We start from the raw sequence: 26024 nt of genomic DNA on the forward strand, positions 1-26024 counted from the left end.
TTTAGGAGTTACAATCTTCTCTCAAAAAGTACAGCTCATTTTGTCTATAAATACCTTAAGCATTACATTTAAAAGCTTTAAATAGAGAAGTATCACAATCAGATTTATGGTTGTCTGAATCAAAATGTTTGACATTTGATCAGGTTGAACAGGTGGCAGGAATTGGAGTCGACATTTGGAGCCGTCTGTCTGGAGATGGGGATCTTCCCAGAGCTTTTGAATCACATGCTCCAGATGAGCAGATGTCACAAGGGCTACTTAGAGAGCAGCTTGAAACCCATAAGCCTTGAACACAGCTGATCTTGGTTTGTAAAGTTAGGAGGAGGCCAGCAACAAGAGCCTTCAAGCACATTATATCCATTTCTTGCTTATCTTGACCTCAGAGTCCCTTATCCTTGGTCTTATAATGTGGAACTCCCTTTCCTTGGTGACTCTTCCTTTTTCTTGGCTAACTAAGCTGACTTACTCTTAAGTTTCAGCCGAAGTAATTTCCTCTGAGAAACCACCTTAGGCTGGGCCAGGTGGTTGCTGTGTATTCTCACATCCACCTCCTCTCACTACTCAACATAGTCAAGAGGAAAGATGTCCTAAGGTCTAATACCACTTGGTTGTGCCGGCCATGCTTGGCAGTGAGGCACCATATGTTGTAATAGGAGCGGCGGGGCTGCGTCCCCAGCACCCCGGCCGCCTCGCTAGCTTATGCCCCAAAATAACAACACACAAATCGTATTCTTTTAAACACTGCTTGGCCCATTATATCTAGCCTCTTCTCGGCTAACTCTAGCACCTGAATTAGCCCATTTCTAATAAAGTGTGTAGCACCAAGGTGCTCTTACTGGGAAGATTCTAGCCTACATCCATCCTGGGCGGGAGCTTGATCGTGGTCTGCCTCAGAGAGCAGAGCTATCGCATCTGCCCTGGAGAGGGGAGCATGGTGTCTCTGAGCTCACTTCCTCTTCCTCCCAGAATTCTGTTCTGTTTACTCCTCCCACCTATGTTTTAACCTATGAGGCCAAGCAGTTTCTTTATTACTTAACCAATGACCTTCCTCCATCAACCATAGACCAGGGTGAATATGCATGACTTGCTCTCAAAAGCGGGCAGTGGATAGCCTGTGCTACTGCATAGCCATCCTGATCCTTTACCGTATTATGTGCCTTTCTCACTAAATTATCTAGTCCAGAGGGACAGGGACTGCCCCTCTCCTGCCTCTCCATATCCCAAGAAACAAAAGAATGAGAGGAGAGAGGAGGGAGGCAGAGAGAGAGCATGAACATGCACGTGAGAGACAGAATCTTGCTAAGTAGCCCAGGCTGGCCTGCCTCCATGCGTTAGACTGAAAAGATCACTGGCCTGAGCTAACAAGTTGAGCAAGGACCTTGCCTCTTCTGTAATTATGAAACACATTTTCTATCAAAATATTAAATCTATTCTTGTTAATTCTGATAAGAGTAAATATGCACTTCCCAAACAGCCCCATTCTTTCAAGGAGGTGTGTGCAGCTAGACTCAACTCTACCTTGGTCTTTTCATTTTGTTTGGTATATTGCTGTGTCAACTTGAAAAATGTTTGCTCTTTTATTTCTTAATAACTTTGCCAGGCTACTCACCAACATGACAAGGCAGGCTCTAGCAGACATGAACTGGTTTGAAGGGCTCAGCCACCTATGGATAGGGAGTAAAAGGGGAAACTCTCTTGAGGTAGCCCAGAAACAATGAGTGTTACAAATTCCACAAGACACAGGCTGAAAGCTGAAAACATTCTGTCCTCATCTGCAAGGTTGCCTGGGAAATGAAGTCCTTCACGGCATGTTGCTTGTAGGAAAGGTGAAGGATACAATATAAGTGAGGAACACTGCCAGCACAGGCTCTGAAGGTACTGCATGGAAGGTCATGGCCATCCCATCCACCTCACAGAGCTGTCTGCAGAGGGCTGATGGCTTGTTCTGTTTCCAGCTGGCTTCCATAGCCACTCTCCTGAAGGTTCTGCAGCACATATGTTTAGAGTAATTTTCCACTAGGTGCTTACAACTAACTAAACGATGACCCCAAGAGAGAAACTGCTTGGCTCCCACACGGTCCTAGGCAGGGCGCCAGGGCTCTGCTCCCAAGATAAGCAGAGACAAATGACATATGGAAGCAGGAGAGATAAGGTGTCCCTTCACAAGGACAGTGTAAGAATTCAGAACAGTCACGTCCTGCTTCCTGCCACAACTCAGACATGGTGCTTTTATAGGTTAAAGCAAAAGCAACAAACAAAACAAGCAAGGAATGGCAGCAAAACCAACTATTGGGTAGTAGGTGTAAGAGCTGTGCTCACCTGTAAGCCAGAGGATCGCAAACTCAAGGTCAGTCTGAGCTACAAAATGAAACCCTGTTTTAAAAAAAAAAATGTAAAAATTAAAGAGAGACTGTAGCTTGGGCTCACTTGGATTTTGGAAGAGGCAGAAAGACTGGAGGAATCATGCTTAGTCAGCAACTGGAAATTTGGGGTTGTGGACTGACTGAGGGGTTCCAAAGCACAGGTTAGTGAGCGCAGAAGGGAGATCATAGAAGAAGTAAGTAGCAAATTCTTAGAGGGTTTCATTCATGAATGTTCCGGTGCTTCGCTGGAAACAGACAAAACCATAACTCGAGTCCTTCCTGTTTAACCTGTCTCTGCAGGGTTCAGTCAGCAGACAATGAAAGATGTCCATCTGTTTGAAAACAAGAGGAACAAACAGTTTGGCTAAGAAACACAGAGAGAATCTTCCGCAGAGAAACTCCTCAATAGCGTCATGCGAAAGTTCTGAGTCTAAATGTCATTGTTTTTATAGTACACCACAGTTGAATGGTTTTGTCCATCTGAAATTACTTCTTATCATAGAATTCGCCCTGCGAAGCAGTAAGGAAACCAGCACATCCACGACTGTGAACTCAGAGTTGCCCTGAAGGGCACCTCACTACATCCATGACTGTGAACTCAGAGTTGTTCCGAAGGCACCCCGATAAGCGTCTTCATTTTGTGATTCTAAGCGGAAGCAAAAGACCACACTAATCTCCCCAGGTGTATCGTGGAGAGGCGACAGGCGCCACATCACCTGGCGAGCATGATGCATTGCTGCAAGCACACGGAGGCTGTCTTAGTGAACATGGCTGGCTGACTGGCATGCTTTGGAATGCTGGCAGAAATCAGGGGAAAAGTCTTGAGAACCGCTTAGGTAAGTGGCATAGACTTCAATTACAATTAGGTAACTTGGCATAGACTGAAGTCCAACATTTCAAATAACGGTACAAAATGACTAAACCTTTGTCTTCTAGAAATGTCAATATGCATCCCGCATCTTGAATAATTCTCCGAAGTCCATGACTTTTGAAATTATCAGTAAAGTAGGTCGTTGCTTTGGTAAAAGCTTAATACCAGGGCCAGCAAGATGGCCCAGCAGGTAAAGGCTCTTGCTGCTAAGGCTGACAACCTGGGCTTGATCCCGGGGACGCACACGGTAGAAGGAGAGCGTTCACTCTAGCAGTTAGTCCTACGGCCTCTGCACCTGCCCCATGGCACACACACAAACAGGCAGGTCTTCTCCCAGTGAAGTGTGACGGTCACCAGCCCCAAATGCTGTGACCACTATCTCTTTCCGTCAGAGCATTCGGGGGCATCATTACATTGAGGCCACTGAAAATTTGTTTAGGTAGCAAAAATATAAAACCGGACATATTGGGAGATTCTCATTTCCTCCTTCCTCCTTAAGCTAGGTATCATCTGCTGCCTGAGATGTGAATGAGGCCTCAGGCAGGCACCACAGTGAGGCTCGCCTGACCAGGCCTGTGAAGGAAGCACCTCACCCCTCTCCTCAGGTTCTTTGTGGAGTCTCCGGAGGCAGTTTCTGGGCATGGAGGACATGACGTGGTAACTTCAGAAAAGAGCTCCTGTACGAGGAATGCCAAAAGGGGCACCAAGCATGCTGGGATTGAAGTCAACTCTGGGCCATAATGAAACCCAGACCTCCTACTTTTTTGAGAGACAGCCAACTGCTGGGCTCCCTCTCTGCTATGTGAGGAGCCAAATCCTCTGCATCCTGGCCCCAATATGCTTCAGGGTAGCTATCATCTATCAGTAACTGCTTTGGGGAAAGAACATGAAAAAGGAGTGAGCCCACTGATCACATCTAGGGGATTTGGGAGGATGGAGAGTTCTTTTTTCCTCCCACATGTTCATGTGTATATGTGCACATGTTTATACATGTGTGTGGATGTCAGAGGTCAACAGTGGGTGTGTTCTTCAGGTTCTATGAATCTTATTTATTGAGGCAGGATCTCTCACTGAACCTGCTGGCCGGGAACTTCAGGGCTCAACATGCCTCTGCCTCTTCAGGGCTGTGGTTACAGACAGGTGCTGCCACGCCCAGCTTTTCAGACTGGTGCTGAGATGTAAAGGCAGGCTCTAGTCCTTGGGTGGGCAAGCACTTTACTGTGTTCCTGTAGAATGTGGTGGCAATTCTCAGGCCACCTGCCCCCTAGCACTCACAGAGAAGACAGCCTCCTCCTGGATGTGCCAGTGCCTGGGACAACTGCAGCAAGTGGCAGGGACTGCAACTGAGTCACAAGACCTTCAGGGCATGCAGCGCTTTCTCTGGAGTGCGTGCCTGGAAGACTCAGACGAAATCTTGTCGTTTTACTTCTCACTCATTTCCAACAGCAGCTTTGCCTCTGCTTTCATGCAGCTTAGGGTTTAGTTTCTTTTTTTTTCTTCAATTGTTCAAACTTTATTTCAGGTTTGGTGGGACCTGGTTTGTAGGTTTTAAACTGTACAGGTATTCCTATGCCTAGTGGGGTTAAAGCACTCAGAAACAGATCAAAGCAGGAAGCTGTACCTCTCTTCTCCCTTAGATCTTAGGTATCTTGACCTCCTGCACAGGTCAAGGTCAAGAAGCTACGCTCTAGGAGACTCCCTCGGCAGAAACCTCCCACTGCTGTGACTTCTCCTTTCCTGGCCAGGAGAAGCAGAAGACCTGGTCATGTGCGCATCACCTCTCCCCATCCTCACCTCTTCTCTGTCTGCTCAGGTGCTGGCTTAGAATGGGAGCCACCAGGTGTGAGAAGTTGGCTACAGCTCTAAGCATTTCATATCTGACATAGCCATGAGGCATACTGTAAGGGCTAATGAAACACTGAACAAAATTTATTATACTAAAGGCATAAGCATGCATTTAAATAAGTGCCCTGAATTTCGTTTTGCTGAATTCTAATTTTAAAATTGGTATTGAATTTGTGCTTTTTGTTGTTGTTGTCGTTCCGGGTAATGGCTGCATTAGCAAGGCATAGACACTCTGATACAAATTCATTTTTCTTGGGTGAAAATACCTTATTATTCTTAACTATTTCTTTCAAACTCAACCGGTCATTAGCATACATAATCATAGCGGTGTACATCTAATCAGTTCACTTCCACAGAAAGAGTGTTCGAGGCTTTGTAAACCCCTCCTTGTATCCACCACAACCCCTCATTTTAAAGTAAATGAATGTTTGTACATGTGTGTTATTAAAATATCATCAGGGTTAGTTCAGGTAGGAACACCTAGGGAAGAAGTTGCTGACACCTCTAATGCTCCTTTGGCTCCTCCTCCTCAGTTCTCCAGGACATTCATATGGTAATCTCTCCCAGCTGGTGAGGAGCACAGCTCCTGGAAGAGGAAAGAGCAGGAGCCCCACCCTGCTCCCCAGCTGTATGCCATTACACTATTCCCAGCTCACAGGAAATGAACAATCATTTAGCCTTGACAGGTACATCCAGAAACCCACTGTCTTCCTTTCAGCCTCCCGAGCAGGCAGGGGCTGCAGAAGGCCAGCTTTAAAGCATGCCTCACTTTCTGTTATTGTTGTTTGTTTGTTTGTTGGTTGGTTTTTGCAACAATTGAGACGCTGTCTTGTGGAAGCTTTTGAAAGTACTCTGGGGAATAGTTTAGAAACGTGGGGCATAAAACCCCAATTACCCAAGATACATCTTGCTCATGAAGGTATGAACTTAGTCTCTTGTGACTGAGGAAGGTCAGATTTACTTGGTAGTCATTGGGGTGTAACTCAGTGGCCTTTTAAGTAGGTTCTCAAACTTCACTCAAAAGCAAAGTTGTCAGCAACGTGTTCCCATTTCAGGAGCCCCGGAAGCAACGCCATACCTGATAAGAAGTCTATCTTTATCTTTATACTTATCCCTTTGTGCTAGCCATTTTTCCGTCAACTGAAAGTGTCTTCATTTTCTAGAGATGCTTTTCAAAGTAGAACTTTACTCAATACAAAACAACCCTCTTCTTAAGAGGAGCATGTATGTCCATGTCTCATTACAGCAGGCTTCCACATGACATGACTATAGAACCACAGGACCCGGGGAGGCAGCATGGCCTGCATGTGAGGCAGCACGGCCTGCCTGAGCCACAGCTGTCACTGGCCTGGAGAGACAGCAGCCTTCTGGCTCCCTGGGAGGCAAAGCTGTTTAGTCTGTGGAGTTGAGGGTTTTCAAACATTTACTTCAGCTTGCCTTGCTTTGCTCCTCATTGTGATCCAGTGCCACTCCTTTGCACCAAACCCAGATCAAACTCTCCCCTTCCACTACCTCCCCCCTGTTTCAGAATAAGAAAGTCAGAGTTTGAACATGGAATGCATGTGCTTCTCACGAGGCTGTTCAGAAGGCCAGAGGATGAGGACCGAGGCTGGCCTTTCTCCAGATCTTTCAACAGACTTTCCAGGGTCAGATTGATGTTACCGGTCATGGCCCAAGCTGCATGAGTCACCCAGTTCAGCCATCCCTTCTTGCTGCCACTCCATCTCCCTGTTCCCCCCATCTTCATGGTTTTCCCTATCCGTTTGTGAGAAATCTGCTTTTCATTGTACCTGGGGACTCAGCAGTGCACAGTGAGTGCCTGGTAGACACCTTGGTGCAGAAACCTGGAATCTTCCAGCGTCTAGATGAGCTGCCTTGAACAGCATGACTCATGGTGACAGCATGCATTCCTGGGCAGCATTTATAGGTAACCAGTGGCTGAGCCATTGCAGGTGCCGCACATCTGAGTGTTCTCATTCAAGCTCACCTCCATGTTGCCTTTGCGTCTTCTGAAGCATACCTTCACAGGGTGAACAGGAAGACTATAGCATTTTTTATTATAGTTGGCTTCCTTTGCTGAATTAGCATTTATATTTTCCTAGGAGAAATCCCCAAATTGAAAATAGAGAGGTGTCAGCTAGCACCACTTTAGTTACGACTGTGTCAACATTTCCTATAAACCTTGTTTTTCTAGGGTTTATAACTAGACCATAAAAAATTGCTCAGCTCTAAAACTTGGCACAGAAAGTAAACCTGGGAATGAATTTTTGCAGAATTTGAAGAGGAAAAAAATAAGTTCAGCTGTTGTTGACATGTGTTGGTGTCAAATGGAGGCGAGCTTAAGATACACTCCTTTTTCTTTTCGTAAGGAATGCGCTCCTCAAGAGATTGTTTCATTATAAGGACTAATTGCCCTGGGTAGTTTTTAGATTAACATTAGCCCACTGGCTGCATCTGCAGGTACTTGTTTGTGCAGAGGAGTTAGGTGTGCACAGTAATGCAATTTGGCAGATTGCACACACCTTTGGGCATCAAACCAATAGCACCAAAGGAATACTGATAAGAAGCTAATGGGCCATTTCAAGACACATATTCACCAAGGACAGGGGCCCCTTGTTCATCTGTTCTTTGTCTTTAACTTGATTTTCTCTGATGACCCTAAGGTGGTAATGTGACATTTGTATTGAGAGTCACTTTCTGTTCCCCTAGGCATCCCTTTCCAAGGAGGGGCTTACTCTCTGCAACCCCCGTTACTCACGCTGCCCTTTGGTAGAGCTGGTGGGATGGAGGGGTAGTGGAAGCAGTGCCTCCATTGTTGATATTGTGAATGAAGCTTTGGCCTGCACTGGACCACAATCTCTGGACTGATGATAGCCAAGGGTGACAGGAGCATTACAGAGATGATAAATTTCCTCCAGAATTTGAGTCTAAATTCCTTTGTATTCAAAGACTGAAAATGGAGTTCTGTCATAGTGAGCTTGAATTCCAACTGGTCACCAGTGGGCAGTCAATGCCTGCCTGGAGAGGGAGTAATATTTGTTGACCTTCCAGGGTTACTGACAGGATGGACCCAAATCATTATACACAGGAAAGCACTCTCAAAACTGTAAACGACCATCTAACTACATCATCTACATCAGCACATGTATCCATGGATACCCACCAAGCACTGACAATAAAGTAACCACATGCCCCTTTCGCTGACTCATGGGGAAAGGCCCTGGGCCTCTTAGCAGAACAGCCACAACCACAGGCTTCAACCTCAGCCTGTCCTCTGCAGTTTCTGGAAGCTTCCTCTTCTTTTTTGCATCCTGCTGGTCACTGACCACTTTTCCAAATGGAGACGACATCAAAGTCTGGCTGCTCATTGCCACAGACTCTAACCCAGACTGACTACTAATGCCACCTTTGGTCCTTTGATGTCACTGGCTTTTGACCACCACCTCTATCCTGCAACATGACATCTTTTTTAAAAAAATTTTATTTTATTTTTATTAAAAATTTTCGCCTCCTCCCCGCCTCACTCCCCCCCCCCCACTCCCCACGTTTCCCTTTCCTCCCCCTTCCTCTCCAGTCCGAAGAGCAGTCAGGGTTCCCTGCCCTGTGGGCAGTCCAAGGTCCTCCCGCCTCCATCCAGGTCTAGGAAGGTGAGCATCCAAACAGGCTAGGCTCCCACAAAGCCAGTACATGCAGTAGGATCATTGTCCTTGGCTTCTCAGCAGCCCTCATTGTCCACCATATTCAGAGAGTCTGGTTTTATCCCATGTTTTTTCAGTCCCAGTCCAGTTGGCATCCTTAATATAGGTGATGATCTAGTTCTAGTGCCTTAAGGTTTCTTTCAGCTTTTGGTCGGGACGGGGTGTCCTATAGCCTAGGCTAGACTGGAACTCCTGTTTCTCCGGTCACCGCCTGAGTTCATGCACCATTATACCCGCAGCCTTTGTGTTCTCTGCTTCTTCCATAGAAGAAACCTGACATCCATCTTGAACAGGAGTGATCTGCATCTATTCTAGGTGACCTCCTGGCAGGTACATCGATGGAGGCCACTGTCATCGTCAGTTCTGGCCATGGCCACCGTTAGGAGTGTGTGGTCTATGCTGTCACTCAGGCCTGTCATTGGCTTTCAGGGTCTGTTCTTGCCATTTTGAACTAATAACTTGTGAACAAGAGGCTCTCATATTTTCCCTTTGCACTAGATTATGCTGTTGGTGCTGGCCTGACCTTCCCATGGCTTGCCATGAAGTCTCGGCCTGAACTGATTTGTTGGGTTGCTAGAGAAGATTTGATGAGGGTTGCTGAGGTGGAAAGTCTCCTGTCCTGAGTAGCGGAGGGATCAGAAGGATCTTCATGGCTCCACTCCAAGGTGTCCGGTGACTGCTGATCCTGAGTTTCTGTCTTAGCAGATCTCAGGTGTGGTTTCCGCTAAAGAAGAAATCTCTCAGCTGGTGTAACAAGAGCCAGACTCCCCTGCATGTCTCTCCCCCTCTTCCAGAAACCTGCATGCTTAACGTGAAAGGGACATTGGACACCTCAGAGCAGCCACACTCAGGAACTAAGGTTATTGCTTGGTACCAGCCTACTGACATAACCCCTCCCCCGAATGGCCCATCTTCTCAGACAGTGTGAACTGGGTCTGAACCATGTGCTGGATACGCGGGTACACTGGGGATTTGTCAGTGGGCAAGGCAGGGATGTTCCTGGCCCCAAGGGAAAGAAGACATTCAATGCAGTAAGTGAGTTGTGTTAAGAAGGGGAATCTGATTCCAGATCTGAAAGAGCTGGGAACCCATGGATTTCCTGAAGAGAAGCATTCTCAGTAGACGGTTAAGTGAATGTCGAGGCTGGAGGGCAGCCCACAGGCTGGCTAGTGGAGGGGCAGGCAGCTGAGGGGCTGTGGGTTGGAAAAGTGAAAGGAGATAACGCCTGGAAGAAGGCAATCTTGCAGGGCCTTGAGAGACATGGGAGCCATCAGAGCAGTTTAGAAAGGAAACATGGCACTGTCTGCTATCCAGGGATCTCTGGGAGGGAAAGCTGCAGAAATTGGGTGGGAGAGGGGGTAGAAGTGTGGAAAGTGAAAGAGAGCATGGTCTCACTCAAAAGTGCAGAGGTGAAGTGTTAATTCTTGCCATGGAGATGACCTCCGCCTTCCAACGCTCCTCTGAACGCTCACTTCTTCCAGCTGCTTCTCAGGCCCCGAAGCATGTTCAGGGAAATGCACTCATGAATGAACAGGTCCCAGGGCCTAAAAGAGCTTTTAGAACAGTGTGCTAGACTCACCTGGGGGATGCTCCAGCCTGCAGCTGGAGGCAGGGCCTGCTCACCGCTCCTTAACTTCCACCCAGGCCTGTAATGCTTTCTCCAGGCTGTTCCTTCAGCTGTTGCATCTGCTGTTTGGCTCACAGTGAGCTTGTGTTCCAATGGGTCCCCGGAGACATGAACTCAAGTTAGTAAAACACCTTTGCAGGCAGTAAAAGGTGTGTGCCTCTGAGTTCAGAAAGCTCACTTGGCAAGAGAGTCAAATGGATGTTGTCCAATGAGCATAGAGAACCTGAGTGTGAGGCAGAATCCCAGGGCAAGGGGTGCAGATGGCCCAGGGGCCGTAGGTGGTCAGGGAAGAAGGTATTCAAAGAAAGCCTAACTGTGGACCTCTCCAATGTCCCCCATTCCTACCCACCTCATTTCTTCCTTTTTTCCTGGCTGGAACTCATCATAAGGGTTCCCCTTAGGATGCAGCTGTCCATGCGGGTGCCATTTGTTGTTTGGGATTTTGTTCTCCCACCAGGTCCCTCAGCCATTTAGCTCCAAAGAAATCACACAGAAGTCTATATTAATGATAAACTGGTCGACCCATTAGCTCAGGATTTTTATTAACTCTTATAACTTATATTAGCCCACTATTTTTATCTATGTTAGCTACATGGCTCAATACCTTTTTTAATGGAACAGGTCATATCTTTTTGTGTGTCTGGGCAGGACTGTAGAGGGAGCTTCCCTCTTCCCAGAATTCTCCAGTTCTCCCTGACCTGCCTCTACTTCCTGTCTGGTTGTCCCACCTATACTTTTTGCCTGGCTACTGGCCAATCAGCGTTTATTTAAAACATAATTGACAGAATGGAGGCCATTGGCGCACACCACTCTGCCTCTGAAGTCTTAGAACAACAGGTATGAACCACACCTACAATTTTACTGCCCTTAGGAATGAAAACTCAACCTTTCATCCCAGTCCAAAATTGTCCAGAACCCGGTAAGGAAGCTGTGATTGTGTCAGTGGGAAGTCCCACTCACCTTCCTCACTTGGCCACGCTCCACTGGGTGCTCACATCTAAATTTCAGTAAACTGCTCCAATGTCTGGTAATTTCCCCAGACTCTTGTAGAAGCTCTCCTGGGGCTTCTGAACCTTTGGTTACCTGCATTTCCTGTCGGCAAGGACACTCATAGCTCTGAGAGCTCAGGCAAGTCACTCAGTCACCCAAGGGCTACGTTTCCTTATCTAAAAAACACCATCCTACTTCACAGGGTTTTGGTAAAAATCATATGGATAAGAAAATTCTGGGTCAACCATTCAGGGCATGCAACATTGCCCAGCTGCTCTGAAACTGGCCCGGCTGTGTATGCAATCGGAACCTCAAACTCCTCAGAAATTCCAAGGGCCAAAGGTGGATTAACTATTGTAGACATTGTAGAGACCTCCCAACTATATCTTCATGTTTTTATTTTGTTTGTTTAAAAACAGAGGAAAGCCAGGTTGCTGGGTCACACTGCCCATCAGTGTATTTCATAACGTTAAGTGAGAAGCACTGAGTCACACGTCACAGCAGTAGTGAACAGGAGGTAATGAGTTCCACAGATTAGAATCAAGTAAGAAAAGGAAGGGAAAAATTCTAGTACTGGAAAGTGAGTGCTCTGTGGGGTTCTGTAGAAGAGTGGCTGGCTCCTTAATTAGTGCACTTGAAAACATTTTACAGGTGGACCTGGGGAGGGGGCTCAGGACCTGAGTTCAAATCCCCAGAACCCTTATAAAAGCAGACATGGCAGCTAGGGTGTCGGTAATTCCAGAACTACTGGGAGCAGGAAGGTAGATATAGAATTTCCAGAAGCTTGTTGGCTGCCTTGTATGCACAGTGGAAAACAACAAAAGAGACCCTGTCTTGGACAAGTAGAAGGAAAGGATTGACAGGACAGCCAAGGTTGCCCTTGACCTCTGCATATACACTGAGACGTGCACATCCCACACCATGTGCTGAGACAGAGTCCCCTCTGGCCATGGGGACTGGGAACTGCCTGCAGGGGTGAGTCTGGAGGATGACACACTGTGGGATCCTGAGACAGTTCTTTCTCATCAGGAACATTTACCAAACACAAAACAAAACAAAACAAAACAAAACAAAAAACCATCCCAAGGATTCCAGGATACTTGCTGAGGGAAAAGTCCTGCCACACTATAGATGGTGAAGTCTTATTAGCAGGTCCTGAGGGCCCCCTCTCTCCCAATGTCAGGACGTGAGCAGCAGAGTGGTTTACTGTGGAGAACATGGGGCCCTGGTCTCTGTAGCCAGGGCCTGGCTTGGCTTCCAGGGCATCTGACAGCTCAGCTCCATCACTCCTGATTATTCACCTGTGAAAATGGGCTCAGCGGTGAGTCAGACTGAGTGGGAGACAGGATACTGTGTGCGAAAGCTTCCCGAACATGCGTGGCCAACACATTTTGAATTCTTACCTTAAGCCAAGTGTTGGGCGGTCACTTTTACATGAGTCATTTTATTCAATTTTCCGAGGACTCTGAGCCAGGCACTAATCATTCCTCTGAGCGTCAGAACAGCCTGAATCCGGGGTAGACTGGAGGGCTTTACACTCTGTCCCCCTGGCCCACCCAAGGCCTGCTTGTCTTGTTATTGCTGCTTTTGCAGTGCTGGGGGTTGATCTCTCGGCTTTGCACGGGCCAGGCAAACAGTTTCCCATAGAGCTACTTCCCCAGCCTCTTGTTCTTATTTCTTAAAAGTATGTTCTTTTGATTACAAATGCCCAAGTATGAGAATATTTCCCCGGCAGCCACAGAGCCTTAAAAGGATGTTTTACGCCAGGAATTTAGCAGAGATTCTTCTCTTAGGTGTTTAATAATGTGTGCCGACTCTGTAGATGGGGGAGGTTCCCTCGGCTAAAATTTAGTTTATTCCAAGGTAAGGGCTTCACAACTTGATAACTATCCTCAAAAAAAAAAAAACAAAACAAAAACAAAAACAAAAAAACTCAGAGAGCCTCTTCGTCTCTTCATTGCACAGAAGAGGAGAGCGGGGCATAGAAACAGTGAGATTCCAAAGTCACACGACTGATGAATGAATCACTGGGCTTCAGCTCTTTGCTGTTGCCATGAGTCTGCCTCCCTAATGGCATTCAGAAAAGAGAGACTGTACTCCCTCTGCCCTCTAAGGTCCAGGCTTTAGGAAGGCCTCAAAACACATCTCTATGCACACACCAAAACTGTGGCCCATTCCCAAACAGTATCTGGTCTGCTTTCTGGGGGATCATGAGGAGAAAACTGGACAGGTCATATTTCATCACAGGAGTAAAGACCCAAACCATTTTATTCCCATAATCCTTCACTTGAAATAGCTTCTTCGGTGGACATATTTTTTAACCTTTAATTTTGTACTATTATAAAGATATAAAGAATGCCTTTCTGACAAATTTGACCTTGGGATGCAGTCACTAAAGGTCTGTGCAAGTACCCAGAGTCAAGCTTGAGGCTTCTGGTAGTGAAGTGGTCGCTCAGCTTTCCCTACTAAACCAATGCTAGCCTTTGAGCATATTCCAAGGGACCCCTGGAAGTTACTAAGACTGTCACTGTGAGGATGGACTGCATACTTACAGAACTCAGGGTCACTTTATTAAAAGACATTAATTGTGCCTTATGGGAGAGTTAGATGACAAATATCATTGATGATAATGAAGGTCCCCACTTTGCCCCACAGCTGGTACACCCTGCTGATTCAGCTTTAGATGGTGTATGTGTTGGGCAAGCAGAGGAAACAGAGCATATTTCAGCTTCTCCTGGTGGCTGGATCCCTCTGGAGCTGGTAGGAGTCCTGTCTGCCAGGATAGAGCCACACCACTTCAGCTAAGGGCATCATTGGTCTTGGCGATTACTGTGCAATGCCAAAATCTCTGCAGAGTTCTAAACCTTCATCTCTCTGGTGTTTCCAGAGTCAGAGGCTTGTGAAATCAATTCTCTCTTTCTAATACCCTGTGCCAAAGAAGCTTGCCTTAACCCTCATCTGCACGCTGCAGGTTCTCAGACGTAACAGATCCTGAAGTGCAGTATCCAAGGAGACCATGGTGGGGAAGGGCACCCTGCTGTGGAGATCCTACTTGACTATGAAAAATTAGGAAAAGTGGGAAAACAGAGGCCACCTAGGATGGGCACTGAAGCCTGGGAGAGGCATCAGGAATCTGTGGTTTATTTTTTTCTTCCTAGGGACTTGGGTCATGCAGTAACTTTCCTAAGACTTATCAGGGCTGCTGTAGAGATATCTGCACCCCTTCTCATCGGCCATCAGGGTTTGGGCCTTAGCCTGAGATCTCTCACTCCTCACTGCAGTGGTCAGTATCTGTGTGTGGGGACTAAAAATCTAGGTGTCTGCTTTTTGGGCCATTGTGGCCACAGTTCAAGCTGCCCATTCTTATTTGGGTTCAGTCTTTGCTTCGGTGTGTGGGAGTTTCTATTCCTTCCTTCTGCATTCAGCTTTGTATTCAAACAGCAGCCACTACAACCCCAGGCCTTTTTCCCATTTACTTAGTCTGAGCATTTTTCTTTCTGTGGTGGTAGCGATAGGTCACTGAGTTTCCAGATGCCAAACCCACACTGTCCCACTGGTTTCTGAGTCTGACTTATGCCTTTGCTCACTCCCAGCATGCTGATGCTGCCATCATCCCAAAGGCTGTGTTTGTGCTTCTATGTCAGCCAAGCCATGAGTGCTTTAATTCCCCTCTTGGTAGCTTTTGGCCAACTGACTACCCTCTGGAGAGCAGCCATAGAAGACCATGTGAGGAAGGGACTTCATCCCTTGGAGCCTCTTCATTTTCTCCTCTTAAGGCAACTTGGATGGAAATAGGACATTTCACAGTCAATAAAGAACCCTGTAGGCTTTGGGATCACAAATGCCTTTGAGAATCTTATACCTATGTGTTCTGCCCTGAGGAGGAATGGACACAGGGCATTCTGCATGAGCTTCATGAAGCCATTAACTCCAGAGTCCCACGATAAGAACTTGAGTTTGGAGGGTAACAGTTCTTTGGTGAATTAGCAATCCTAGTTTGCTTGCTTTATTCAGATGGAGTTTGCATGAGATTGAAATCATAATAATCTCAATTTTTTGCTCCTTTGAAGCATAATGGTGGTTGAAGGAGTAAACAAATAGTGGTTTTATATAAAATTTTTCCTTCAAAATAGTTCATGTGAAGGAGTTGAATAAAATACAAGCATAATTTCCTCTCAACTTTCTTCATATCTTATTTCTTGACTCATTTATGTCAGAGACAGGACGAATGAATGTATGGTATGAGGTGGAGCCACTGTGGCCTGGTAGAGAGAAAGCTAGATTTCAGGCCTGACGCTGGAGGGGATCTGGTTTTGCCCTGGCCAGCTAGCAACTTTGGAAGATTCTAGTCTCTCTAGGCTTCTTTTTTCTTATCTGTAAAATGAGGAAGTCAGACTAGATCAAAGGTAGGCTGGCAGTCTGCAGTCTGGCAAGACAAACCCAGCTCACAGCCTGATTCTGTACAGAAAGTTTTATTGGCGACCAGCACACTTGCTCATTTCTGCATTATCTACAGAGGCTTAGGGGTCATGCGGTCACGGTGAATAACTGACAGAATCCATAGCATCAGCAAAAGCTGCTGGAATGTTTACTATTAACCTTTATAAAAGTTCCTCAAGTTGTTTTGACTGGGAGAGACCCTATTACTTTCTTCTGCTGTTCTGTAATCCCCAGAAGCAAAGGGAATGGTACCCAGTAGAGGCTCATGTGGAACAGAAGTGGATGAAGGAAATGCTAGCCCCCTTCAGACACTGACTGGGAATAGAAAATGGATGGAGGGAACCTCAATGAGTCCACTATGGAGACTCACATGAAATGGAAGTAACTGGAGGACCATTGCTTAGCCCATGGTCCTGATGTGGAATGGAAGTCAGTGGGGAGTGGCCCAAGATATATTGCACTGCGTTGAAGTCATTCCTTCAATGGAGTCTATGCTCAGTGCTAGTAAAGAGTCAAGGGAAACGTCAATCAAACTTGATGTCCACACAAAACAGTGCTGGGATTCAGACATGGTGTGCCTCAGAACAGTCTTCTGCTGCTGAGCTTTTATAGAAAGTTTCTCTGGTGCTATACATTAATAAAGATAGTGAAAGACAGTATGTGCATTGTTATCCCTAGCTTGAATCTTGTAAAATGAACCAAGTTTTTAAGTAACCAAGAAAGACATATAGACCTCTGGTAGGGAAGGCCCATGAAGTGTTCTTCTGAACAGGAGCTTTCTGGCCTGAACTTTACACGGACTGATACATTTTTATGATGTATATTATTCAAACCATGCTTTTCAAACAGCAGGAGTTGGGAAGTCACTGTGGCACAAGAAAGAACATTGCCACAGTAGCAAGCGTCTCAGGGTGTAGGGTTTCCAAGTAAGGCCCATGTTCAGCAATCTCATCACATTGGAATGTGTCGTATTTTAAATGTGCTTTTCCTGTTTCTCTCCACTCATTACACGCAGGAAGGGGTTACATGAACTCATCATCATGAAGCTTTTCTTTCTGAAAGGGATTTATTCAAAAGGGCTAAGCCTGTCCATGGAGAATGTGAGATGGAGGACAGACTCCCAGGCCCAGGACAGTGACTCTTCCAGTCTTTCCCAGTCACTAAGCTGCTGTCTTTCCTTTGTCTTCCAATAGCATCACTGTGTTCTGTCCTTTTCTGTTTCTTAAATTTGATTTCAGAGTAAATAACTTAGGACATAATGCTTTTCCTTAATTGACATTTGAAAATGCTTCCATGCAGCTTCAAAATATCTGCCCCTTCTGCCATTTTATTTGGTAGTGACAAACGGAGCACATTGCCCCAAGGTGTGATGACAAAGGACAGGGCATTTGAATTCCTCTTCATTTTTAGTCAATGAAGACTGAGAACTTCTAGCCTGGCAGTAAGATTCCTTAAGGAAGGACCCGAACTGGGAGAATGCAAACCAAGATCTCTAAAGGCACCCAAACTGGAAGGCGAGGAGAATGAAACATTAAGTGACTTCCGCAGAGGTCAGAGAGTGGTGGAGATTGTTCTGGCCTTGGGATGTCAGACCAATGGGACACAGGTTTCCAGTTTGGACAGCTGGAGAGAGTCCTGATCAGCCCCACACTCACTGTTACTGCTTGGAACGTACAGGCTCATTCCTAAAGCTGGAGACTAGGCCTTGCGTGCATCTTCATTTCTGGAAGAGGCCAGGCACCCTTTAATGCGCCTTTCCTGGCCGAGCTCTGCCTTTCTTCTGGCCTGCTGGATTAATTCCTCCCTTCAGGACTCCTGAGCTAACAACCCCTTGAAATTCTGCCTTTCCTCATGCTCATGGCTCCATCCTTGGCTCCTCCTGTCTTATTCTACACCAATCCTCATTTTGTCTGGAAACATCCTTCTTCTATTGTCACTGGGGATAAAACAAACTAGAGGAGTTGCCTCTGAAGGAGAGCTCTCACTCACTACTCACAGCTTACTTCAGGTGGGAGAAAGGTGGGGAGAGAAAGAAAAGACAGAAGGGAAGAAAGAAAGAAGAAAGTGAGAAAAGAGAGGAGAGGGGAGAAGGAAGGAGGGGAGGGGAGGAGAGAAGAGGAAGGAGGAGAATTGGAGGTTGTTGAGTAGCTATGAGGTGGCCCCTACAGACTTCCTGGAACTGGCATCACGCTTGCAGTTGAATTCCGTTACTTCTTCCATTCCAGAAACATTTCATTGCCATGTTTCGAGGCTGGAAGGGCTGGTCTTACTAACAGCCTTGCTATGAAGCACTTAGTCCCAGGGTCTATCTCTGCATAAATCTGCCTTCTAACTTTACTGTTTATGTTGTCTTATTCAACTTCCTGGTCTAAACTACATAGAGTTCACCGTTAGCCTGACTGAGTTGTTATACTTTCTAAATTAAGAGCTGGCAGTTTCCAAAGTACAAACACCAGATTTAAGAATGTCCCTTACACAGAAAAATCTGATCCTTTATGCTTCTGGGTGGCACTGTCAGAACTATCAAGGAAATCTCTCTTGGCCACCAAGCTTTAGCAGCTGGGCAGTTCTTCCCATCAGGAACAAGCTGGCTGTTTTCCTATTGCACATGGTGGTTCAGTTGCTGATTGCCCCACCGAAGGGCATCTGGTGCATAATGTACACAGCTGAGCGGCGGAGAGGTAGACCCAGCGAAAACGCTTTGCCCGCGTAGAGTTTGACGTTGGGGCTAAAGCTGCACACCCACATTCTAGTATTTCTATGGGAAAATGTTTGCTTTCCGTTCCAAAAACTGATTTACAAACAAATTCTCTCTTGGAAGGAAAAGACGGTCTAAATTTAGAGCCTCCTAGAGCTGCCCTAGCTGTCGGCACAGATTCCATGGTTGGTTTTCACAGGTCATCTGGGGACAGTGTTACCGAAGCAGCCAGGTGAAATCCCGAGGCTGGCACCTGTGTGCTGTGAGCCACGCAGGTGTGCCAGAGTTGGGAAAGAGACCTGTAAAGCCAGGGGAGAGGTTTGGGTTTCCACTGGGCTGAAGTTTCTCGGGTGTTCTTAAATAGTGCCAATGCTCTGCAGATGGAGATAGACCCTCAGATAGATTAGTAAGTAAATCCCCCTCTGTGTCTTCACAAGCATCCAATTTGTTGTCTTTCTTAGGAAAAGAAATAATAATACAAGCCCAGATTTCCAAATAAATATAACAAAGTATGAGCCTCTAAGGCAGTGATCCTCAGCCTTCCTAATGCTGTGACCTTTTAATACAGTTCCTCATGCTGCGGTGACCCCAACCATAAAATTAGTTTTTTTTTTGCTACTTCATAACTGTAGAAGCTTAATGTAAATACCTGCTCTGTGACCCCAAAGGACTGTGGCAGGTCGAGAACCATGGCTCTGGCATTAGCAGGTATAGAATTCTTTGCTCTTGTAAAATTCCTACAGAAGCTGGGTGCTCTTATGAGGACATGGGCTTAGGTCCTTCTGGTCTGCTCACCTAAAGGTCAGAGTGATTTCTCTTGAGTCTAATTAATCATTGCTGAAAGGCCTTCCTGGGGAATATGGCTCTCAGGACACACGCCTGGCTTTTGGGCCGGATGCTCCAGGGTCTTTGCTGTCTATGCCAAGACCCCATCTAGTCAAGGTCTGCCTTCCCACCTTCCCCCTTCCCTGCCTTCCCGCCTTCCGGCTGACTCTGGGGCTCCTTTGTTCATAGGGCTTTTAAGTTGCATTTTATTAGTAATAATGACCGGTAAAGAGGGCATTTTCTGATGCTTAATGACCAACTGCAGGAACTGTGGGCCTGAGGCAATGCATATACTATGCTATTAAACTCTGAGATTTGAAAAATATAAAGAAAAGTAATTACCTTCTTATGCATGTTACCATGGATACCAAGTTTTGTTTATCATTTCAAGCTTTCTTAGAGATTAAAGTCTAGTTTAGTAACCAATAGAAAAGGGACATTCAGCCTCAATTTTCACTCACTGCATAACGCTTGGCATTACCTAGCGAGTCTGTTCCTTTAAGAAGCCCCTGAAATAGGATGTGGATTGCTATAGTAAGTATTCATATTTCATGGAACAGTTCAGTAATCAGTCTTTAAAATCAGCTAAGCCCATAGATACCCATGCTCCATTCCTCTGAAGTGGCAGGAACTTTCATATCATTCTTGACCCTAAAGAATGATCTATTCTTCAGCCTTCAGATTGTACGCACATATTTTATGCATTATGCATTAGTGCCAGAAATACTTTTTCAATCGGATCTATTATTACAGTGCATAGCTCAGAGATTAACTTTTAAGGATGAGGAAGAATATGCCCAGAGAATTACCTAATACTCCATAATTCACATAGCAACTATTTGCTCCACATGTTTCTGAGCTTGGGATACCACTTCTTTTCAAGCTCTTATGGAAAGGCCGGAATCCATTAATTTCACATCACTGCAAAAATGCTGGCCCAGATAGGTATGACTAGCTTCCATTTATTATCATCTGTTCTAGGGATAAAAGATTTTAAAGGAAATTTTAGAAAACATCATCTAGAATTTTAAACTTTCTCCTGTAATTTTTTTTTTTAGTTATTGACTTTGTGTTTCTTTATCATAGCAAAAGAGTAATACAAGAGGTTTCATCAAATACTTAGTACAGAAACGCCATCCATTTGTCTGAGTATCTCGGAAGTGAGTTAAGGTGCAGCCCAAGGCCACGGCAACTCTGAGGACTCAGCAAGGTGTCTCAAAGGAGGTGACATTTAGTTTCTACGTGAACCCTACAGTATAACATATAAGTATAAGATTATTATTATCTTGCTTACTTAGATTTTCTTTTCTTTGTTGTTGTTGTTGTTGTTGTTGTTTGTGTGTGTGTGTGTGAGAGAGAGAGAGAGAGAGAGAGAGAGAGAGAGAGAGAGAGAGAGATGTGTATGCACGGTGTGTGTTTATGCATCAGAGGCCAAAAAAAAAAAAAAAACCAATGTATTCTCTCTCTTTCTACCTCATTCCCCTGAAACAGCATCTCTCACTGAATCTGAACCTGAAGCTTGATATTTTGGCTAGGCTGGCTGGACAGGCTGCTCCTGGGATCCTCCTGTCTCCACCCTCAACACTGGGATTAGAGATATACATGGCTTTTATGTGGGTGGGTGCTGGAGATTTAAATTCAGGTCCTTGTGTTTGCAGAGCAAGCACTCTTACCCACAGAGCCATCTCTCCACCCCCCTTAACTAGTCTTCTATTGAAGTACAAAGATGGACATATTCCCACAGTATTAAAATAGAAAAATCTCCCTGTAGTTTTTAAGCTCATTCTATATTTCTCCCATCCAAGTACACTAAAGCAGCACTAAATTTCCATAAAGAACCAAGTCTCGACATAGCTGTGACAGGGCCTGCTTGACACAGTGGCAGTGGAGACAGGAAGAACGTTGGTTAAAGCAGGTAGACACTGCTGGACTGACTTCCCTGCTGATATTCGGTGCTGTGAGCACACCATTTTCTGCCTTTAGGGAAGTACATAGAGGAGAATCCTGACACTTTTCCTTGTGTTATTTTTAACTATAGACAGCCAGATCATATTTTTTGCCATTGTGACTTATGTAGGTCATTAACAACACACACTGAAAGCTCATGTTATGAGTAGGAGGAGATAAAGGGACCAGAAGTGAATTCATCAGGGAAGCTGACTGGATTCTGTGGGTTTGAGCAAGAGTGGAGATACAGCCACAGAGGTGAGCTACCATGGACCCAGAGGGTCTAGACAACATCCAATAGCTCCTTGGGGTTACAAAGAGTAGGTAGGCTTTCCTGGAACTAAAGACCTGGCTGGGGAGCCCAGAGAACTTAGGTTAAAAGAATATAGGCAGGAAGGGCAACAGACAGCCATTGAAATGTAGATGTGCTGATAAACTCCTACCATCTTCAAAACCACACAGCCATCATCTCCTGATTGTTTTCCCTGATTCTGACACCCACCCCAAATGACCCTCACTCAATAACACACATCCTGAAATGACATGGTTGGACAATAATGCCACATTGCCTTGCATCTTTGATTTTGGTGCTCTGCAAGGCAAACATATTTTGTCTAGCACAGTGTCTTCTTGTATGTTTAGAGTTTAGCATGGATCCTGAATCTATCAACAGAAACAGGGGTCAGCCTCATGACACCACTGCCCCAGAGGCACGGAAACAGCAGTACAAAGAAAGAATATGTTTCTGGTCACATAGGTCTTTCACTAGAAGGAGAACCATTCTAGATTCTTACAGAGATGACACATGAAAGATTGAGAAAGATTCTTGTGACTCAAATAAAGAGAAAAACTTTCAGGTTGGGGCCACTTGTTATTCCATCTACAAACACACAAGAAGCTAAATCTGGTCTGACAAGGGAAGGGAGTACAAGAAGGAGGCCATTGGCCATCAAACGGCCAATCAGAGTTGCCGATGACAAAATTGCTGCTGTGGTTTGGAAGCCTCCTCCCATCTCCCCAATCCCTGTGCTGAAAAGTAAGAAGCAGGACCTTGAATGGCTTCAGGCTGTTAAGTTGCTTATCTCAGGACTGAGTTCCTGATAAGATCATGAGCTCAGCTCAGTCTTTCTTCCTGCCTTGCAGGCTTCCTCACCGTAACATCCTCCACTATCTGTGACACTAAGGAAGGTGTCCCCACAGGCCAGTGCCAGCCGCTTACGTTCTCAGCCACCACAACTGGGAGAACTGAACCTCTGTTCCTTTGGAGTTGCTCAGTTGAGACACTCCGCTACAGCAACTGGGCTACCACAGTTGCTCAAGATGGAGACATTTGCTTAAAATCTTCTGAACAGGAGATTTTTTTTAATGAAAAAAATCAGGAGAAATTTCAATGTTTTCAAAGGGAAGAGGGAAAAAATACTTCTGCAAATACTCTAACACCCAACCGTGTGTTGATAAGACAAGCACAGAAGGAAAGCAATAGCCTCCTCGCCTTCCTCCCCTGGCATGGGCTAAATCAATTGTGAGGTCAGCCTGCGGGAGACAACCTAGCCTAACTGAGAAAGCACATAGCCTCCTCGCCTTCCTCCCCTGGCATGGGCTAAATCAATTGTGAGGTCAGCCTGCGGGAGACAACCTAGCCTAACTGAGAAAGCACATAGCCCAGAGAACATGTGTTCTGACTCAGGTGCTCACAGGGTCTGGGCTGAGTCACTCTCTCACGCTGTGTGGATCCTCATGCCTCCATGCCAACTCCCACGCTCCTGCCTCTGTGGACCTCCACGAGTAAGGCATGATCACGGCTAGAAAGTGAGGTGTTTGTCTGGTTAGGTTTTGAAATTGGAGACCAATAAAGCTGACAAGACCACCCAGCTAGGAAGGATGTAGGTGAGGAGTCAAAGGAGACAGGGAGAAGCAATTACTGTATTTGAGGTGTGGTCCTTCAGCGGCCACATGCAATGACAGCATGATCTTCTAGTAAAACAGCTGAGGGGTTTGAGCTAACGTGGAAAAGCAAGATCCCTTGTCTTAGAAGGATCATATGTAAACAAGGGTCCTTCGTTCTTCATACAAGTCAAAAGTCAAGATGTTCCTACTAGTTTCCACTGCACTGTGCCTGCCTGCGGGGTGTATGAACTATGGCCTTACATGAACTTTGGGTCATGGAAAAAATTCTCTTAAAAATGTACCTTTATTTATTCATGTGTGTAAGAGAAGAATCTATGGGAATCATGTCACTCCCTTTGCGATACGGATCTAGGAATAAAACCCAGGTTGTCAGGCTTGGCAGCAGGTGACTTTATCTGCTAGGCCTGCCCACAAAAGGATTCTTTTCCCAGTAGCTCAGGATGCAGCCTCATACAAGGGAGTAGAAGCAGACTACACGTCCAACTAAGCAGACATGTGACCATGTAGATGATAACAGGGTATGTGGCAATTCCTTTGGCTTTGAAAATTTCATACTTTTATACCATGTATTTCGACCATATCCACCCACTAGAACCTCCGCCAACTGCCCCTGGTGCCCTCACCTGTTCCCTCTCTACTTCATATCCTTTTTATTTGCTAGGATTATTTTATTTTTATTGTCATATATGTCTGTATGTGTGCGTGCATATGAGTGTACAGTGTGCCTTCTGGGGCCTAAAGAGGTGTGGGGTGGGGTGTCAGGTCCCCTGGAGCTGGAATTATGAACAGTTGTGAGCTGCCTAATGTGTGTGCTGGACACAGAACTTGGGTCATCTCAAAAGTGCTTTTAAGCACGATCCATCTCTCCACTCTTTTTCTATTAATAAGCCTGAGTACAGCCAGTGCTGTCCATAAGTGCATGGTTGTGGGACTGTCCACTGGGCTGTGGGTAACCTACAACTGGCCATATACCCCTAAAGGACAGTGTCTCTCCCTTCTTCAGCAGCCACCAACTGCCAAGAGCTTCCCCTTTCCCCCAGCTAATCTGGAACTTTGGCTGGCTTGATCTTGCCTAGATCTTGTGAAAGCAACCATGTTTTCAGCGAGTTGATATGTGTAACAAGCACGGCATGTCCAGAACTTGGGAGTCACAGCTCTCTTCAGTCCACTAGCTCTTACATGCTTTCTGCCCCCTTTACGCAATGCTCCTGAGACTTGACCGGGAAGAGGTTGATGTAAGTGATTTATACACAGCTGAGCACTCACGTTTTCTACTCATCCCTTGGGCCAGTTCTGAGTATCCACATTAAGAACTACCCATTGCGAAAAGAAGCATCTTTAACCAAGCTGAGCAAAAAACAAATCTATGAGTATAAACATAAGTCTTCAGAAGGCAATTTGACAGCACGGACATCTATCCAAACAACGGTGGGTTTCTCCTCCCTGCCCCAAGGGCCTGTAATCTTCTCAGTCATTGGCTTTTAACCAGGTTTTGACCAGGTTTATAGTACCAACTGTGAAATTCCCTCCTGTGGAGCGGGCCTTTCGTTCAATCAGAAAGAGGTTAGGAAATACAGCGATACCCTTGTCACTATTGTACCAGTGTGCACATCTTGCAGGGCATGCCAGTCCGGTGCTGGGTAAACCTGCTGATGACTTCTCTCCCGGAAGCCTGCACAGCACTGCAGAGCACAGCCACATAAGCTAACCAGCAGGGAGAGCCTCCTGGTTAGTCAAGACTGGTTTTTCTATGCCCTTTATCCAACGTGAGTGTTATCTTACCGTTAGTTACAGTGGATAAAAAAACAATTGCCTGCATCGTTCGGGCGCCTCTGGGGCTCCCCTGGCCCATTATTTGTAGGGAGTCATTCCATGCCTGGCACTGAGATTTTCTTTTAATAACCCCTGTCTTCTGAGAACCGCACTGTCCACCTCTACAGGATACTCCTGTTCGAACTCCTTTTTTATATATTATAATTTTAATTAGCTATCAAACTAGTGGTTTCCTAACATTTCCTCATATATTGATCTCTGCTGGCTTTATGAAGCTGCTGTTGGATAGATATGAAATTCCAGTTTAGGTAAGATCCATCAGGCTGGATATGTTCAAACTGTGATTGTAAGGTTTACAGTTGCCTATGAAATGTGGAGCTCCGCCTATATATCTGAATTATTAAAAAACTGCAGCTCGGTTTCAAACGGACTTGGCCAAAAAGCAAGCCAGGCATATTTTAAAAAAAGCACAAAAGTTTAAGATTCTGGAAATGAAACTATGAATCCACAAATTCTCATAAAAATTTTGATCATGAGTCACAACAATGACTTTGCAGCTTTGCATCTGCTAGGCTCTGAGACAGGGCCTTCTTTTGTATGCAGTGACTGAGGGGGACGTCAGGCTTGGAAGTCTGGGATCTGACAAAGGATGTGCCCAGGATGAATGCCTGCAGGACTCTCAGGAAGAGTCTGTTTTGTTTATATGTATGTGTACTTGGTCAAAACTAGGTCACAGCTAACAGGACCCTCGTTAACCATATAGTTGGTATAAATTAAATGGATTACTTTTATGGCCAACTTTTTTTTTGGTTTTATCATCTTGGAAACATAAATCATCTTATTTGTTATTTACTCATATTTTATAGGTTGCTGTTCCCAGGAAGTGCTCTTGGAGGACCAATGAGGTATCAGTGTGCAAAGAAGCCTGCTACCAAGCCTGTCAACCTGAATTTGTTCCTGGGAGCCCACATGGTGTCAGGAGAAATTGACTCCTGCGAGATGTCCTCTGATGTCCACACAAGAATCATGGCATGCATGC

At 45.7% G+C, this 26024-nt stretch overlaps 1 long non-coding RNA gene across 1 annotated transcript; it reads left to right on the forward strand.

Annotated features, from left to right (window-relative positions):
* Positions 1–2288: 2288 nt before the first annotated feature.
* LOC121440693 lies at positions 2289–25945 on the forward strand. Its single transcript, XR_005973379.1, has 3 exons — positions 2289–2347; positions 2664–3199; positions 25852–25945. It is a non-coding gene; the product is annotated as an uncharacterized LOC121440693 (long non-coding RNA).
* Positions 25946–26024: the final 79 nt, after the last annotated feature.

This window comes from Microtus oregoni, unplaced genomic scaffold (genome assembly GCF_018167655.1).
Source record: "Microtus oregoni isolate MIOR12 unplaced genomic scaffold, Mior012 000070F_ref0000104, whole genome shotgun sequence".
NCBI classification, from domain to species: Eukaryota; Metazoa; Chordata; class Mammalia; order Rodentia; family Cricetidae; genus Microtus; species Microtus oregoni.